Raw genomic sequence first — 21,170 nt, forward strand, 5'->3', positions numbered from 1 at the left:
CACTATGCAGCATCCTTGTGCATACACTTGCTCGCATACATTGTTTATCAATAGTTTCCTATTTATAAACAATTTGCCAACTGCTTAATCTCCTTGATCACATTTCCTATCATCAATCATAGCCATCAGATCTTCAATCTTATCCAAGTTCAATGTATCCTTTGATCTGAAAATGTTTTACCCTACCTCAGAACTTACATACTTTCCTTGGAACTTGTGCTAGGGTATTGCAGTTCAATCTGAGCTATAGATCCTCTTGCCGACTTCCGTTTGCCATAGATTCATTAACAAACTTGATTCACGACTTACCAATCATCTATTCATAGCCAACTCATCAACATCCTTTATTAAATAATCGCATTCAATCATTTAATGCATTCTGTTATTACTCGGTTACAACTCGGTGAATACTAAACTTCACCGGGTAGACATTTCGTCTTCATTAACCGATAGTGATAACCTTAGGGTTTACCCACTAGGTTCTTTGCTTGGTAACATAGTATAGTATTAACCTTCACAATTTACAACATATGTATGATGTTAAAACAATCTAAACATCACAATCTCATCAGTGTCTAACTCAGTAGTAGTTGCCCATTGAATACCTTATTCATCATATTATTTTTTGTGTCTTTTACCGACTTCTTTATACTCATCAAAACATACTTCTTAAGATATGGCAACTTCATACTGAATTAGAAAATCAATCTCTTGACATCAATGACAAAATAATAATATCAAGATAGTAAACATCTTTAATCAGTTTTATCCATACTCATCAACAACCTTCTCAATATCCTTATTGAAATGCCAACAATCTCCCATTTTGGCATTGATGGCAAAACCAATTGATTTGACCTTAATTGATTTGGATTCAGATTTTTGTAAAATGTTGTAATGCTGAAATGCTCTCCCCCTATCATTAGTTTTCTTCTGTAGTCTTCTCCCCCATTCAGTAGTCTTCTCCCATACATTAGTCTTGTCCCCCTTTTGACAACAATGTCAAAAAGTAAAGAACTAAAACATAATTTCTGTCGCTGAGAAGTGAATTCCTTACTAATATGTATCTACTCAGTTTTTGTTAGAGAATTTCTACCTCAATTCATGTTCCCTGTTTTTGTTTCCTGTACACCTTTAGAAAACATCCTAAAGTGTGTAAATCAGCATCAACTCCTGAAAAGATATTTTGTAGAGTCATCGAATTGATGCTTTCACTGAACTTGGTCAGTGAATGGAAGATAGGGTAGGACCCCTAACTTGCCTCTGAGATACTCAAAAGTGTCCCTTGGTAGTGTTTTGGTGAAGATATCTCAATTTGCTTCTTTGTGCTAACAAACTCCAACACCACTTTCTTCTCTTGAACTTCTTCTCTAAGATAATAATATTTGATAGAGATGTGCTTTGCCTTAGAGTGCATAACATGATTCTTTGATATGTTAATGGCACTAGTATTATCACAAAATATAGTTATTGGCTTGGTAACTTGCTCATTTATACCTTCCAATAGTTGTTTGATCCATGTAATGTTAGTGCAATTCAATGTTGTAGCAACATATTTAGCTTCTGCTGTTGACTGTGAAACACATCCTTGTTTCTTGCTAAGCCAACTCACTAGTCTTTCTCCCAAAAAGAAAGCTCCACCACTTATGTTTTTTCTATCATCAATGTTGCTTGCCCAATCAGCATCAGTATAAATGTTTAAATCAAAATCATTTTCTTTCTGATATACTAAGCCATAATCTTCAGTGCCTTTCAAATATCTAAAAATTCTCTTGATTGTTGCCATGTGTGTTTCCTTGGGATCTGCAGAGAATCTTGCAACTATACCTACTGCATGTGCTATGTCTGGTCTACTATGAACAACATATTGCTGTTTTCCAATCATAGATCGGTAGAGTGTCTCATCAATAGATGCAGATTCATCGTTCTTTGATAGTTTACAGTTGGTAGCCATAGGAGTACTTACTAGTTTTGAATCCTCCATTCCAAATTTCTTCAAGATTTCCTTTATGTACTTGGACTGGGTAATGAAAATTTTATCTTTCATTTGTAGTATCTATAAACCTATAAAATACTTTATCTCACCAATTAATGACATCTCAAATTCTTTACTCATTTCATTTTCAAAGTTCTTACATAAAGAGTCATTGCCATAAAATATAATATCATCAACAAATATGGCTGAAATCAGTATTCCATTCTCATCATTCTTCATGTACATGTTGTTGTTCTCACTTGTCCTTATAAAACCAATCTTAATCAAATTAGAGTGCAATCTTTCATACCATGCTATAGGTGCTTGTTTAAAACCATATAAAGCTTTGTTCAATTTACATACCTGATCTTTATTCTTATCTTCAACAAATCCTTCAGGTTGTTCAATAAAACCTTCTTCTTCTAGTATACCATTTAGAAATGCAGATTTGACATCCATTTGATATATCTTGAAATTCTTGTAAGCAACATATGCCAACAATGTTCTTACTCCTTCAAGTCTAGCCACAGGTGCAAAAGTTTCACCATAATCAATTCCTTCTTCTTGAGCATAACCTTTGCAAACTAGTCTTGCTTTATTTCTAATGACATCACCTTTTTCATTTAGCTTGTTTCTAAAGATCCACTTTGTACCAATTACATTTTTTCCTTCGGTCTTGGAACCAGCGTCCATGCGTCATTTTTCTTGATTTGGTCAATCTCTTCTGTCATAGCATTTATCCAATCTTCATTGTTAAATGCTTCTTTCACTATTCTTGGTTCAAATTCAGATATCAAACATGTGTTTTGTCTTAGTTTGTTCCTTGTCATCATTGGATCATCCTTATCTCCTATAATCTGACTTGGTGCATGTTGTCTTCTGACATACTTGGCTAATATAGGCTCGGTAGGCTCTATATGATCTTCTTCATCACTCGATAACTGGATATTCTCTTCATTACCTTCTGCAGTCTGCTCAGTAAGACTTCTCGGTTGAACATAGACAAATTCATCATAATCTTTTGGTTTTTTGGAGTTTCCTTCATCATTTCTTTCTACAAATTCATCAATTTTCACATTTGCACTTTCTACTATTTTGTTAGATGATTTGATCAGACATTTATATGCTTTGCTTCTAGATGAATAACCTAGAAATGTTCCTTCTTCACTTTTCTGATCAAACTTACCATTTCTATCATCTTTGTGTATATAGCATCTACTTCCAAAGATTTTAAAATAACTTACATTAGGTTTCTTGTCATACTAAATTTCATATGGTGTCTTCAAAGTTCCTTTCTTCAGTTGTACTTGGTTTAGGGTGTAAACTGTTGTGCTTATTGCCTCTCTCCAAAATGTTTGTGGCACATTCTTTTCAATCATCAGGGTTCTGGCACAATCCACAATATATTTGTTTCTTCTCTTAGCAATTCCATTTTATTATGGAGTTCTCGGTGCAGATACTTGTCTTTTAATACCATGATCATTGCAGTATAAGTTGAATTCTTCAGATGTGAACTCACCACCTCTATCTGACCTAAGACATTTCAGTTGTCTTCTTGTTTCATTCTCAACTCTTGCCTTGTACCATTTAAACATTTGAAAAACTTCTGATTTTTCTTTTAAAAACATTACTAACACCATCCTTGAGTAATCATCCACAAATAATATGAAATATTTATCACCATAATAACTTTGAACTTTCATAGGACCACAAAGATCAGTATGCACAAGATCTAAAATACCCTTAGAGGTGTAGGACTTGCTTGTAAAGCTTGATCTTGTCATCTTATCCATCTGGCATCCTTGGCACATAGCATTCTCAGGTTTTTCAAGACTCAATAAACCTCTTACTCAGTGCTTCTTGCTTATTTTGATCAGGGTATCAAAATTTACATGGCAAAACCTTTTATGCCATAACCAAGTATCATCTATCTTTGCATATAAACACTTATTCCAAGTTGAGTCAAGATGAAATGTGTTACCTTTTGTTTGTGTCCTAGTAGTAGCTAGCTTTCCATGCTTGTCATGAACTTTGACAATTCCATTATGAAATTCTATTCAGTAACCTATGTTGTTTAGCTGTGCTACACTCAACAAATTGTATTTCAAACCTTCAACCCAATAAACATCATTACATTTTGCATTGTCAAGAAGTGTTATAGATCCTTTACCTTTTACTGGACATGGTGCATCATTACCAAATCTTACATAGCCTCCATCATAGTCCTTTAACATAACAAATTTGTGTTTATCACCTATCATGTGATGTGAACATCCACTATCTATGATCCAAGAATCATTTTTACTTATATGAGATAGTAGGGCCTTTTCTTCATAGCTTTCTTCATCTGATCCATCTTTAATAGCCACATAAACAACTTCCTCTATATTATTTTCATCTGATTTATCATCATTAGATTCCTCATCAGCTATTAGGCATGTCTTCTTATCTCTTCTTCTGAAATCTCGGTGTCCTCTATAATGATTATCTTTCTGTCTGTCATCTCAGTAGTCTCTCTTTTCACTAGATTCTCTATCAGGACAATTAGAAGCCATATGTCCTATTCTATCACAATTGAAACATTTCAAAGGTAGCTTTCCTTTGTACTTACCTTTTCCTCTCGGTAACCTTCTGGCTAATAGTGCTTCAAACTCTTCTTGTTTCCTGATTTCCTCATATAGCTTGTGTACTTTTTCCATATTCTTGTGAAATCTCTCACTTGCTCCACTATGATCTCCTTCAATGTACTTACTCATTCTATCATTGTAATCATCAGATTCATCAAGATGAAAAGAACTGAAAGCAGATTCTACTTTATTTACCGATGACCCACTATTATCAAAATTACTTAACTCAAAAGCATGTAGCTTACCAATAGTAGCATCTAAAGAAACTGGCATATTCAATACAGACCTCAATTCATTGATTGTAGAGACTCGGATTGCATAAGCTGGTAGAAGGGTTCTTAATAAACTTACTTGTTATATCCTTTTCTTCAATAATTCCACCCGCTCCTTTGATTTGATTGACAATCTCCTTTAGTCTTGTACTGTACCGAGTTATGTTCTCACCTTCATTCATCCTCGTAGATTCAAGTTGTCCTCTTAGACTATCTACTTTTTCTCTTTGAACATGTTCATCACCACTGTACATAGATATGAGCTTATCCCACATTGCCTTTGCATCATTGCAACCTTCTAGGTCATTAAACTTTGAGTCGGTCAATGAAGATTTTATTTCAATCATTGCTTGGATATGTTCTTTCTTTGCCTTTATTTCTTCCATAGTCAATGGATAGGTGCTTGGTGAAATGAAATCATTCTCCAGATAGTATATAGCATATTCTCCAACTCCTGATAGGTGCAACTTCATCCTTTTCTGCCATGTAGAGAAACTTGACTTGTTCAGCTTCAGTGCATCCCTCTTATACATCTTTGGATCTTTGCCTCAAGTGCCTTTAAATTTTTTCTTCCAGAGTCCAAAGCTTTGATACCAATTGATAGTACTAATACTAAATGTTTATTACAGATGCCAAGCTAACAAGATGAGAGGAGGGGGGGTAAATCATACAAACTTAATCATCAATAAAAATATCAAATTCAACCTCGGTAACATATACTGCAGTGAAATAACCAAAACCGCTAAACATGCAAACTCAAAAACATATAAACATCATAAACCTCATAACACTAGATTTAACGTGGAAACCCAAATAGGGAAAAACCACTATGGGATTTCGGACCCACGAAGAAATATACTCTTCTAGAGTATGCTCGGTTAAAAGCAAATCCTGTTAAAGATTACAAACACATTGCTAGATATGACCCGGTTAAGGGATTTCCCTTAGATCTGTTAGGATCTTCACTTTGTTAGAAGTGACCTTGTCAAAGGGTTTAAAACATTCAATCAGAATGTCACCTTGCTAGAGGATTTACATATAAGACTATTAAGTCCACTCGGTTAAGAGATTTTCTGTCACTTTCACAAAACAACAGTAATAAAATCTATCTGCAACTTCACATCTAAAATGTTGAAGCAGATTCTTATTTGCTCAATACAATCTAGACATAGAACTAATCTTGTCCATCTGTTGGGCTTCTATACTCTGTTATCAAAATAGGTCTTCAAGCTTCTATGTTTGGTAATCACTCTGTAGCATCCCTGTGCATACACTTGACCGCATACATTGTTTATCAATAGTTTCCTATTTATAAACAGTTTGCCAACCACTTAATCTCCTTGATCACATTTCCCATGATCAATCATAGCCATCAGATCTTCAATCTTATCTAGGTTCAATGTATCCTTCGATCTGAAAATGTTTTACCCTACCTCGGAACTTGCATACTTTCCTTGGAACTTGTGCTAGGGTATTGTGATTCAATTTGAGCTGTAGATCTTCTTATTGACTTCCATTTGCCATAGATTCCTTAACAAACTTTATTCATGACTTACCAATCATCTAATCATAGCCAGCTCATCAACATCCTTCATTAAATAATCGTATTCAATCATTTAATGTATTCTGTTATTACTCGGTTACAACTCGGTGAATACTAAACTTCACTGGGTAGACATTCCGCCTTCATTAACCGATAGTGATAACCTTAGGGTTTACCAACTAGGTTCCTTAGGGTTTACTGACTAGGTTCTTTGCTTGGTAACATAGTATAGTATTAACCTTCACAATTTACAACATATGTATGATGTTAAAACAATCTAAACATCACGATTTCATCAATGTCTGACTCAATAGTAGTTGCCGATTGAATACCTTATTCATCATATTATTTTTTGTGTCTTTTACCGACTTCTTTATACTCATCAAAACATACTTCTTAAGATATGGCAACATCATACTGAATTAGAAAATCAATCTCTTGACATCAATGACAAAATAATAATATCAAGACAGTAAACATCTTTAATAAGTTTTATCCATACTCATCAACAACCTTCTCAATATCCTTATTGAAATGCCAACAATCTTCCATGTCTGTTATAATACCAACAACTTTCTCTCTCAAGTAATGATCTTTGATTCACACATGCTTAGTCTTTGAATGTTGCATCAGATTCTTTGAAATCTTAATAACAGTGGAATTATCAAAGTATATAATAGTAGGCTCATTATAAATAACTAATATCTTTCAACATTTGCTTCATCCAAACTACCTGAGTGCAATTACTAGCAACAAAAATGTACTTAGCTTTATCAATAGATAAGGACACTAAATCTTGTTTCTTACTAGCCCATGTAACCAACTTCTTACCTAGAAAGAATGCTCCACTGATAGTGCTTTTCTGATCATCGACATCATCAACCCAATCTGCATTAGTGTAGGCACATAGCATGAAATCATCATTCCTCAGATACCATAAGCCATAATTCAGAGTTCCTTTAAAGTATCTGAATATCCTCTTCATAGTAGTGACGTGACTCTCTTTCAGATCAACTTGATATCTAGGATCCATGCACACAACATGCATAATGTTAGACCTAGTTTGAGTAAAATATAGTAGTCTACCAACCATAGATCTATACAAGCTCTTATTAGCTTTCATAGATTCATCATGCTTAGACAATTTACAACCCATCACCATAGGAGTTCCAATAGGTTTGGAGTCATCTAACCCACACTTCTTCAACAATTCCTTCACATACCTAGTTTGAGATATGAATATACCTTTTCCATTTTGTGAAATCTACAATCCCAAGAAGAATTTCATCTCACCTATCATACACATCTCAAATTATTTTTGCATATCACTAACAAACTTCATACTCAAGTCATCATCACCTTGAAAGATAATATCATCAACAAAGACTTCAAGAATCAGGATGTTATCATTTTCTATGTTAAAGTAAAGATTACTTTCAATATCACCTTTACTAAATCCCAACTTCAACAAATATTTATCTACTCTAGCATGCTAGGCTCTAGGGGCTTGCTTCAGTCCATAAAGAGCTTTCTTTAGTCTGCATACCACATCTTCGTCATCTTACAATGAAAATCCATCAGGTTGCTCAATATAGACCTTTTCCTCAAGATCACTATTGAAAAAGGTAGACTATACATCCATCTGATATACCTTGAAATATTTATAAGAATCATAAGCAAGCAATAATCTAATAGCTTCAAGTTTGACCAACGGAGCAAAAGTGTCCTCATAATCAATTCCTTTTTTCTAAGAATATCCTTTGCAAACTAGTCTAGCTTTCTTTCTGACAACTTCACCAACTTCATTCAATTTGTTCCTAAATACCCATTAGTACCAATAACATTATTATCCTTAGGTCTAGGCACAAGTTCTCAAGTATTATTCTTTTCAATCTTATCTAGTTCTTCTTCCATAGCTCCTATCCAAATTTCATCTTTGCAAACTTCAACATCTTTAGGTTCAACTTTAGAAATCAAGCATACTTCTTCAATAGCTAACCTTCTTCTAGTCATTACACCTTTATTCTTATCACCAATAATCTAATTTTTAGAATGATTTAGTCTTACATACCTCAGAGTCTTCTGATTATTCAAATTATCAGGGTCCTGCACTTCTTCACCGATAGTAGAAACATTCAGATTAACTATCTCTACCATATCATTCTACTTAGGCTCTTTAGTCTGAATAGGAGTTAAGACAATATGTTGTCCATCATCATAACCACAAGCTCTTATCTCTTTTCCAATGATCTCATCCACCTTCACATTTGCACTCTTCACTATCTTTCTTAGTCTCTTGTTGAAGCATCGGTATGCTTTGCTCTTTTTATAGAATATCGTAAGAAAATTCCTTCATCACTTCTAGAATCAAACTTTCCTATATCCTCATCTCTCTGGATATAGCATTTACTACCAAATACTCTGAAATATCTCACAGTAGGGACATGCCCAAACCATAGCTCATAAGGGATTCTACTGGTATCAACTTTGATGTGAACTCTGTTGAATGTGTAAACAATAGTTCTAATGGCTTCTCTCTTGTATATCTTCACAACATTCCCTTCAATCAACATAGTCCTTGCAACATCCAAGACAATTTTGTTCTTCCTTTCAACAAATCCATTCTTCTGAGGGGTTCTAGGAGCAGATAATTGTCTTCTAATCCTATGTTTCTCACTGAATGAATTGAACTCACCGGAACATAATTCTCCACCTCTATCAGAACTCAGATACTTCACCTTCAATCCAGACTTAGTCTCAACCTTTTCTTTGAATATCTTGAATTTGTCCAATGCTTCTAATTTCTCCTTCAAATAGACAACCCAAATCATCCTGGAATAAGCATCAACTAACAGCATAAAATATCTATCACCCTACACACTTCTAACATTTTTAGGTCCACATAAGTTAGTATGCACAATATCTAGCAATTTGTTGTATATTGTTTTCACTTGAAAGAAATCCTTATTTTCTTACTGAATTGACATTCCTTACATATTGGATTAGCAGTCTTAACAATATCAAACATATCTCTAATAGCTTGCATAGAATTGATCTTAATCATTGAATCAAAATTTACATGACACATTCTCCTATGTCACAACCAACTCTCATAAATCTAAGCAATCAAACAACTTTTCTCACCAGCATTCAAATGAAAATGTTACCTTCATTCTTAGTTCCAAATGCAATTTCTATATTGGAGGCATTTAAGATCTTGCATTTTCTACCCTTGAATTGTATATCATAACCTTTATCAATCATTTGTCTAATACTCAAAAGATAATGCTTCAAACCTCCAACATGCAAGACATCATTAGTGTTATCCTTACCATCAAAAGAAATAGAACCTCTCCCACAAATCACACAAGCTTTGTCATCTCCAAATCTAACTATTCCACCATCGTATCTTTCCATACTCACAAATTTTCTTTTATCACCAGTCATATGATGTGAACAACCACTATCAATTACCCATTCATCTTTCTCTTCAACCTTAGTAACTAAGGCTTTCTTCTCAATAGTAAAACCAATGGAGATAATAGGTACACGTCCATCTTGTCTAATGGCAAGGAATACAACTTCATCTCCTTCTGATTCTTCTTTTGTAATATCTTCATCAACAACATAATAACAATTCTTTTGATTTCTATACTTTCTGTTAGGCTTGTAAGGCTTATCATACTTCTCATGCTTTTCATATCTATCATTCTTATCATGCTTATCAAACTTATCATGTTTTCCATACTTAGTCATTCTCTCTAGACATCTAGAAGCAAAATGTCCTATCTTATTACAAGAGAAATATTTCAAAGGCAACTTTCCATCATACTTATCGACTCCTTTAGGCAATCTTCAAGCAATCAGTGCTTCAAGTTCATCCAAATGTCTTTCTTTCTCTTGCATCTCTCTTCTCTCTCTTTCATATCTAGATATTATGCACTCATCAGGATCATATTTTTGCTTACCGAATATAGATGCAAATGTTCTAAATGTGGTCTCAAACTTTCCATGTGATTCTCCAAACTCACTTAGCTCAAATGCAAGAATATTTCCAACCAACATATCTCTTGTCATTGTAATCACACTCTAGATCTCATCAATAGTAGGAACCTTATGTTTATAATCAGGAGGCGAAGATCTCAACACCTTAGCAACAATTTCATCTTCCTCAATGGTTCCACTAGCACATCTGATACATAGGACAAGATCATTCACCTTAGCCATGAAAGAGCGTATGTTCTCATCATCTCTCATCTTCAACATCTCATATTTTCCTTTCAAACTCTTCAACTTAGCAACCTTCACCTATTTATCACCTTCATATATAATTTCAAGCTTACCCAAATCTCATGTGCAGTCTAAAGTCCCATTACATTTGTTATCTTAGAATCAGTCAAGGCACTAAGCAATGCTTCCTTTGCTCTAATAGTATGTTTATCTTCCTTGATCTCATCAAGAGTAGATGGTCCATTTGGAGGAACAATATAAGCATTCTATGTAATCTTCCAAAAATCTTCACCAAGGCATTTCAAGTGTACTTCCATCCGGTCCTTCAATATAGCATATTTACTCCCCTTAAATATCAGACTATCCTTAAAGATAACACCTTGAGCTGCCATCTTGGATCTCCTCAAGCGATTAAGCTTGTACCAGAGGATCTAGCTTTGATACCAATTGTTAGTAGCAACCAAGAGGGAAGACTAAGAGGGAGGAGGGTGAATCTGCCTTCACTGGAATATCAAATATAATCACAAAACATAGATAAGATGAATTTTACTAACAACAAAGATAAGAAAATTGAAAGGACAACACACAACACCAATGTTTTGATGTGGAAAAATTGGTAAAGAGAAAAACCATGGTGGGAAGCTCCCCACAGTAAGATGATACTCTGCAGTAGTATGTGAAAATATTACATTGGGGAATGCACATGCATTCAGGCATACTACCTAGAGTTCACTACTCAAAAGATAATTTTAGGAAGGGTACAACCCTTAGTGAAGTCTCACTAACTTACAACAAGAATCAGACTACAATCCGAAAGAAATGAACTAAAAGAATAACATCTCCAAATCCCTGATTAAATTTTTTTTTAAGCACAAATGTCTTCTCTACAACACCAATCTCTCCTCAATATCAACACCAAAGGATAAATGCCTTGTTGACACATAAACCTCTCTCTGATAGTGTAGACATAACATTAACACCTAAATTACATGAACATGTCATCTATATATACAATTCATCAACCTTGACAACAAGGTCCACTAAACCCTCAACCCTCAATTACAAAATTACATCACATGATACAAAGATTAACCAACATACCAATATAATGTTTTAAATAAAATAACATGGACCTAAATCCAAATCCAAAATGCTCAACTCCACCTGAAATCACGCCAAGATCAACTACAATATGCTACACCACCTAGAAAAATGCATAACACAAAAATCATCACCGGTTCATAGAAACAACCAAAAACTTGTATAATGATCAATTCAGATCATCAAAACAAATAGGAAAAAACTAGGAAACACCAGGAAGCATGCTAGAATCATCAGAAAGAGCTACACCACCACCACTTATCAAATCTTCATCTATCAACGACTGAAATCTCAAGAACACAACCAATCAGCAACTGTCACAAAGAAAGATAACTTGTGAAGTACCAAATCATGATCCATCTTAAATGAAGATACACAAGTTCATCCGAAGCAATTCCAAAAACTCACCACAAGATCTGATCAGACTAGTATATATCGAAGGAAATATTGAACTCACTGGAGGAATCAACAAAACAACACTACAAATTAAATCATAAGATCTTCCCAATCTGCAATCACTGGAGCAATACACAGGAATATGTTTACATCAATGACAACATATCCTAGCAGCGGAAATGACCAATCATATCCAACACACACACACACACACACACACACACATTTGTGTGTGTGTGTATCTATATGGATGTCCATATATGTGTATGTATATATATGTATGTATATATGCATATATCTATATATGTATATATGTGTATATATGTATACATATATGTGTGTATATGTATTTACATATGTATACATAAATATACACATACATATACATACATATACATATACATATACATATGTATATGTATGTATATATATACATATATACATACATATATACATATATATACATACATATATATATATATATATATACATATACATATGTATACATATATATATATACATATATATATATGTATACATATATATATATATGTATACATATATATATATATATGTATACATATATATATATATATGTATATATATATATATGTGTGTGTATATGTATATATATACATATATACATGTATATGCATATATAGATATGTATATATATGTATATATGTATATATATACATATATATATGTATACATATATATATGTATACATATATATATGTATACATGTATATATGTATATATATATATATGTATACGTATATATATACATATATATATATACATGTATACATATATACATGTATACATATATACATGTATACATATATATATATACATATGAATATACAAATACACATATATAGAGAGACACATGTACACACATGCTTGCACACACACACATATTACTCAAACAGAGAGAAATATCGGTAAGAAATAATTATAATAAGGAATAGAGTCAAACATAGGATAACCAATAACATAATGACATGAGGGTGACAACTAACTTAGGGTTAACTTTGGTAGGGTTATTTGGACCTTACTTTACCATGGCCAAGATGTTCAAGATGTTTCTCCAATTAATTAGACCCAAGCTACACTGTCTTTTCTTATTTCTATTAGCTACAATACTCTCCTTGATGATACTCTCCCTCCCTCTGAGGGTAGTGTGCCTCTTTCATCCACTTGGTCACATGAAATGAAATCAGTTAGACAAGTCTTATCCATCAATAACTTAACATAAGAAACTTAATTTAATTATCTTATATATACAATCCTTTTTTGTTTGATAATTTTTACATCCACATAAGAAAAGTATATATTTAACCTATTTCTCCAAATAAATGATATAATATTATTCATATTTTATAAAATTAGAAAGATGGGATGTAACATGTCCCCCCCATGTGAATCATCATCCTTGATGATTATTAGTTTAATTTAAAATACCTCACAAAATCATGTTCATATTTCATAAAGAAAAATTTCAATTGTTTAAGAATAGATGAGGAAAATTCTAAGGTATTTCTTTATACTCTTCCCATGTTGCATTATATTGTACATACTGGTCTAACTAGACCTTGCATTGTGTCATCTCATAGTTACATAGGTTAAACTTATGCACTTCTACTATTCTGAGTGGGTCAATCATAATCACTCTTAGATCCTACACTAGAAAGGAATTATGATCAATCATGTGTTCAAAATTTGTCACATATTTGTTAAGATAGGAAACATGAAAAAAATTATGCAATTGGGCAAGAGATGGTGGTAGAGAAAGTTTGTAGGCTTCTAGGTTAATGACTTCCAAAATTTCAAATGGTCCCACATATCTCAAGGATAAATTAGAAGCCTTTCCTTGAACTTGATAGAACTTTTATGTGGTCTAGATCTAAGGAGAACCTTCTCCCCAATCACAAATTGTCTTAGTTTCACTTTGCATCGGTGTAACTCTTATACTGATCATTAGCCTTTTCTAGTATTTGCTTAATTATCTTCACCTAATATTCTATTTCTTTAAGCTTTTGTAGTCGAAGGGTGATGCTATCCTCCAACTGATTGCATCTAATGGGGGTTCTATATTTTTTTCCACAAAGTTCTTCAAAATTTGACATCTTTATGGTAGATTGATATAAGTAATTACAAGAAAATTTTACTAAAGAGAGGTACTCTTGCCATTTGTACTATTGATCCATGCAATATATCATCAATAGGTCTTCTAAAACTTGGTTTACTCTTTTTGTTTGGTCATCGACTTCTAGATGATTTTCTAAACTGATGTTTAGTTGTGTTTCCAATGCTGCAAATATTTATTGCCAAAATTTGGATGTCATTATAGCATCCCTATTGAAAATGACCTTTGGTATTTCATGTAGTTGAAAAAATTCTTGAACAAATTTTTAAGCAATAATATGTGTTGCATTAGTTATATTTCTAGGTATAAAATGTGTTAATTTAGTAAGCCTATCAACTACCACAAGAATCACATTATAATTGTTTCTTGTCATGGGTAAACCTTGCATAAAATACATATTGATAATCTCGCACTTCAAAATGGGTATGATAGGGGGTTGCAGTAGTCCTACTGGATACTAATGTTCCATTTTTACTTTCTAACACTCTAAAAAACCTATTATAAATCTCACTACATCCTTCATTACGTTTCAAAAGTACAATGGTTGAAAATCTTCTAACATCTTTTTCATACTAGGATGTCTCAATTATGGTGCCGAATATACCTCTTTCCATATTAGTTTCCTTAATTTTGGAAGGTTGAGTATGTATATGCTTCTTTGATATCTTAACAAACCATCTAGTTCTATGTAGTATCGCTCATTTCAAGAGTCTTAGAAATCACATTGTAAGGGTTCTTGTACCTACTTATAAAATTCATCCCCTTCCAAACTTTGTAGCACCTGAGTTTTGTGATCCATATTTATGGTTTCCATAGTTGGAAAATGGCTCCATCGACTTAATGCATCAACAAATCTATTTTCCTTCGCATTGATATAACTGATTTTAAAATCATAGTCAAATATTAACTCCAAACATCTTCCTTTTCTAGATCTCAAATTTAGTTGAGAAAATATGTATTTTAGTCCTTGATGATCAAACTAGATTTCAAAGGGTTTTCCCATAAGGTAATGACACCACATTTATAGAGCTTGTACTATTGCTTCTAACTCCAAATTATGTGGTGCATAGTTCTTCTTATATAATTCTTTAGCTTCCTAGACTTGTATGCAATCACCTGATTATTCTACATGAGAACCCCTCCTAAGCCTTCATTTGACGCATCTGTATCTACCACAAAATGACCTTTGGGATTTGGTACCTTTAATATGGGTGTAGTGGTCAGTCTCTCTTTAAGGTAATCAAATTCCTTCTGACACTTTTCTATCCACTCAAATCTCTTTCCTTTCCATTGGAGTGAGGTGAGAAGATACACTATCATGGAAAAATTCATTACGAATCTCCTATAATGCCCAGATAATCTCATGAAACTCCTCACCTCTTGCACATTTTTAGGAACTATCCATTATACGATAGCCTTTGTCTTAACCGAGTCCACAACTATTCCTTCTCCTAAGATTATATGTCCTGAGTACTGTATTTCCTTTTGGAAAAAGGTACACTTGGATAGTTTTCCATATAATTTATACTCTCGAAGATGTTGTAGAACTATTCACAATTATTGCAAGTGTTCCTCTTCAGTTCTTGAGTAGATCAGGATATCATCTAGGAATACTAACACAAACTTTTCCAAGCAATCCTTAAACAAACAATTCACTAGGTTCATGAAATTTACAGGATAACTTTTGAGTCCGAAGGGTATGATCGTAAACTCATAGTGTCCATACCTTGTCCTAAATGTTATTTAATGTATATCTTCCTCCTCCAATCACAATTGATGATAACCTTATCACAATTCTATCTTGGAGAATACTACGACACCTCACAAATGATCAATTAAATCATCTATTTTGGGAAGTGGATACTTATTTATGATGGTGAGTTTATTGAGCATTCGATAATATAGGCATAGTCACAGAGTCCCATCTTTCTTCTTAACAAAAATTATAGGAGCTCCCCATTGTGATACACTTGGCCATTTGAATTAAATTCTTCTTAATGAGTTCTTTTAATAGTTATTTTAACTCAATTAGCTCCGTTGTCATCATTTGATAGGTAAACTTGTATACTAGTTCAACTCCAAGCACCAATTCTATGGAGAAGTTGAACACTCTCTTAAGTGGTAATCTAGGTTGCTCCTCTAGAAAAATATCTTGGAAATCCAATAAATAAGGATATATTTCTATGAAGGTCTCTACATTCTTTTCTTCTTTTATTGTCTCCTTATCGCTACAACTGGTCGTCTCATACTCCATCAAATCATCCTAGTATATAGACAAGCTCCAAGCTCCTAGACCTCATCCATCTTGACAACAAACAACTGACAGCCCTTCCTTTTCCATTGTTTGGTCTGCATAGTAGATATTTGTTGCACTTGAACCCATGTTCGATTCCTTGAAAGCTTACCTGATTTCCTAAATCATCATTTCACTCTACCTTATTGGCAAAACAATCCACAACTGCCTTATGTTTCCTCTACTAATTTATTTCTAAAATTATGCCATAACACTCTATGGGAGCCACATAAAGATTTTCTTCAGTCACTAATCCTGGTAACTCAATCGCAGCTTTGAAAATAAATTTCTCTACCCAAGCTCTCATCTAGTTATCATATTCTACGATATAGGTATTAGTGATGTAACTAGTTCTTTTATGAAATCTACTAAGAAGTTTAGACAAAATACAATATTCTATAGCACCAGTGTCTATTAACATCGTGACGAGGTTACCATAAATCTTACCTAGCACTTCAACAAGGGTGATTTGATATTTTGCTTGCGTGTTATTCACTACCGCATGCATCATCTACTAAAATGTTGTATGTTGGGGTGGTAATGATTTACATTCTTGTTGGTCACTTTGATCCTTTGTTGTACATTAATTGGTGTAGTAATCTCGTCCACGGGTGAAGCATCTGCCATGGGGTCCTTTTTTGGTGCCCTTGTTTCCACGGTCATCTTCTTTTCAATTGTTATTATTAAACTATTGTTTTTGGTCCCTCTTATGATCAGGCTTGTTTCTTTTGAACTTGTTTTACTTAAACTACAAGGAGGATTTGTTCCAATTGATCAGGCATCATCCCTTTTTAGCCTTTGATCCTGTCTCACTGATTTTTCATACACCTCCCCCATAGTTCTAGGTGCAAGTACATCTATTCCTTCACCTATTATACAATTGAGTCCTATGATGAACTTCTTGAATCAGTAGTTCTCCTCATGATGAACAAGGGGCGTGTACTTCATCAATCCAGTAATTGTTTCCTAGTATTCATTGATTGACATCTCCCCTTGCTTGAGGTCCTAAACATCTTGTAGTTTCTAATCATAGTACATTTGTGGAAGCCATCTTTCCCTAAAACCTCTTAAAAATTGTTCCCATGAAACCCTTGTCATTTTAAGTCCCATTTACACCTTTTTACTCTCCCACCAAGTGGTAGCCTCTCTCTCGAGTTGATAAGCACCCTAAGTTGTTTGGAAGTTGTTGCAGTAATTTCAAATTTTGAAATATTTATCCATCTCAGTAACCCATGCCTTAATGGCATCCCTAGATCTATATCCTTCAAACTTAGGGGGTTTTATTTTCTTCATACCATTGGACAAATAAACAACTAATTAATTCTTCTTGGTATTGAAGTCTAGTTTTTTTTCCTATTCCTCATGATGATGAGTAGTTCTAGATTGAGTTTCAAATTCTTCATCTCTAGATTCCCATTGACTCCCAAACTACCTTTTGAGGTCATCTAACCTAGATTGAGTTTTGTTCATAACTTCCAAGAGTTTCCTCATCATGGCCATCTTAGTGTCTCTTGATTCTTCACTATCATTTTTAGAATGATGCATGTCCTATCAGTTTCATGCTTAAGATAATTATTTATTGTTTATTAGTTTCATTATATTTTAACATTTAATCTAACATAACAAGAGTATATCCAATATCAGGTGAATATAATCCAAAATTTTATCTTTTTTTTGTTAATTCAAAAGAGTTTACATCTCTTTTTTTTACTATATCTTTTTTTGTTAATTCAAAAGAGTTTACATCTCTTTTTTATACAAAATTTTTCTTGACTCTCAAGAAAAGTCAATATCACTTCCCATGATAGGTTCTTCTTGATCACTAAAATTAGAGTAAGGTACAAGTCTATATCCAAGGTTGGGTACCCAATTTTTCATAGTCATAGTCTGGGTTTCCTTGTTTTCAATAGCTTTTCTAACATAAGTTGGGTTTCAATTCCAAATTTCTTCAGAATGGCTACATTTATTGTTGCCTTACTACTGGCAGTTCATTCTCATCTTTTCTCTAGAAATCCACTTAAGCACCTCTACCAAAGTCTCCATATCAAGGGGGTAGAGCAATACATGTAGTCATGCTTTAACTAGATTTTCCAAATTTTGGTATACATAGGGTGTTCGACTTTCTTCTAATGTGTTCATCATATCCACATCATGTGAAACATGATGGCTAGGTTTTAGTTTTCTAGCTAGGTTTGGATGACAAGCCCAAGGTTCAATGTCAGCCTTGGTAGCTCTGATACCATATACATAACAATAAACTAATCTAAAAATGAAAAACTGAATAAACTTTGCTAGGATAAGAAATTAAATACTTATTGTAATCCATGTTTAGTTGAAAATGAACTATATTAACTAACATAACTGAAAATAAATAACTATTATATTAAATAGAAAATATTAATGAACTTTTCACTTAAACATCAAAAAATAGATAGAGAGAAAGAGAGAGAGAGAGATTACAAATTTTTATCTTTTTGATGCCCAACAAAATGAACAATACAAAGGGGAGGGAGAGCATCAGTAAGAGCTTTTCTACCCAACCATGAACCGAAGTCCTTTGCACTACTTCCTACTAGAAGAATCTGACCTATCACTAGGAAATTAAATACACAATGGAACAATACCAATGATCCTTTGATCTTGGTGTTTAGAATCTACACATACTAATCGGTCATACAGTAGAGGTACCTCCTAACTTTTATGAATCCCTTGTATAGTTGTGTATCTAACTCTTATGAACTAAGAGATGCATGAAATCTATAGTGCTACATTGGCCAATATTTTCATACAAAGCACGTTGAGTATGGTTGTTATTCACCAACCTTACTCGACTTACTATGAAGGGATTGTTACTCACATCAACATTTAGAACACAATTAAGCAACAAGGTTCATTCCAAAAGTTAAGGGATACAATAGATCAAGAGACACTCCTATGTACTTCTAAGAAGGTAAACTAACAACCATCCTTCTATGTTATAGAATAGTTTAAGGCATATTTCCATGTCAGATCTTACCAAAATATATTGTAGTCTAATACAAAAAACATATTGTACTCTGATCTAAAATATTAAAGTAAAACATGCAAAATCACAAGACTACAAAATTCAATCTAGAAAAAAAGGTTTGGGTCTCCACTAAAATAGTCAATTAACTACAAAGAAACATGCATTTGTCCAATTCTGGAACATAATACAAATTTTTCATAGTCATACTACAACTTAGTATGTTGAGATAATCTGCACCTGTTCCTTCTATTCTAGACTAAACAATTCATCAACATTCCAGGGCTAATAACAAAATAAAAATTTCATTGCAATCTAACATGATATTTTTTAGATTAATAAACATTAAAGATAGAAGAAAATAATAGATCTATGAATAACAGAGCAAGGTATTTTCTCTAGCCTGAAAAAAAGACAATTTCTAAATCTGCCACTAAGTTTTTATGACAAGATCACCCTCTTTTCTTCTTCCAAAACACAATGTTCTCATAGAACTATCCATTGCTTCTTTAATCAAAACAACTTAAAGATAATACGACAACAACAATTCAAGAGTTTAGTAGTATCACCAAAAAAGTGACCATAACATTAGCTTCTATCCCCTATATTACCACTAAAAGAAATCTTTGTGCTCAACAAAGTAACATTACTAAAATCTTTCCCTAAATAAAATAGCATTCCTCTTGGCATCCATCAATACCAAATAAATAGCAATTCATTTACAACATGGTATGTAAAAGTACCAACTTCTTGCTCAACATAAAAATTATAAGAAACTCAGGCACCGAGTTGGTGGCCACTACCTCCATCTTTGATGGCCTCCAAACAAGAAGCTCAAAGCAATGAAAAGATTAACATCCATAACATATAATGGAAATAAATACTAGTATTCATACTCATGCATTGCACATCAAAGGGAGAGAAACATCAATAAGAAATAAGAAATAATAAGGAATAGACTAAGACATAGGATAACCAATAACCTGACAACACAAGGGTGACAACTGACTCAAGGTTAACATCAGTATGTTGATTTGGGCCTTACTTTACCATGGCCAAGATGTTCAAGATGTTTTTTTGATTAATCAGACCCAAGACTAATTGGCTTTGCTTATTTCTAGTATATGCAATCCTCTCCTTGATGATACTCTCCCTCCCTTTGAGGGTAGTGTGAGTCCTATATCCACTTGGTCACATGAAAGAAAATCAGTTAAAACATAGAAACTTCAATTATTCAACTTATCTATTGAATTCTTTTCCTTTCAATAAATTTTACATCCACATGAGAAAAACAATATTTAACTTGTTTATCCAAACAAGGACATTATATTATTCATAATTTCCAAAATTAGAAAGGTGGGATGTAACATAGTCATTGAATTTTTTTTAGTTATTTTTCATTCAAATGAGATACCCTAGGAGAGCTACAAGTGTTAGCTTTTATGTGATCTACACATGTAATATATTTTCTTGAAAATAACATCAGAAAGTAGGATGCAACATGAATAAAAGCTTTGAGATATGATTGGCTAGTAGGAAATGTTCTTGAAATTCTAAAATTATAATGTGTAGAAGCA

Source organism: Cryptomeria japonica, chromosome 3, assembly GCF_030272615.1.
Source record: "Cryptomeria japonica chromosome 3, Sugi_1.0, whole genome shotgun sequence".
NCBI classification, from domain to species: domain Eukaryota; kingdom Viridiplantae; phylum Streptophyta; class Pinopsida; order Cupressales; family Cupressaceae; genus Cryptomeria; species Cryptomeria japonica.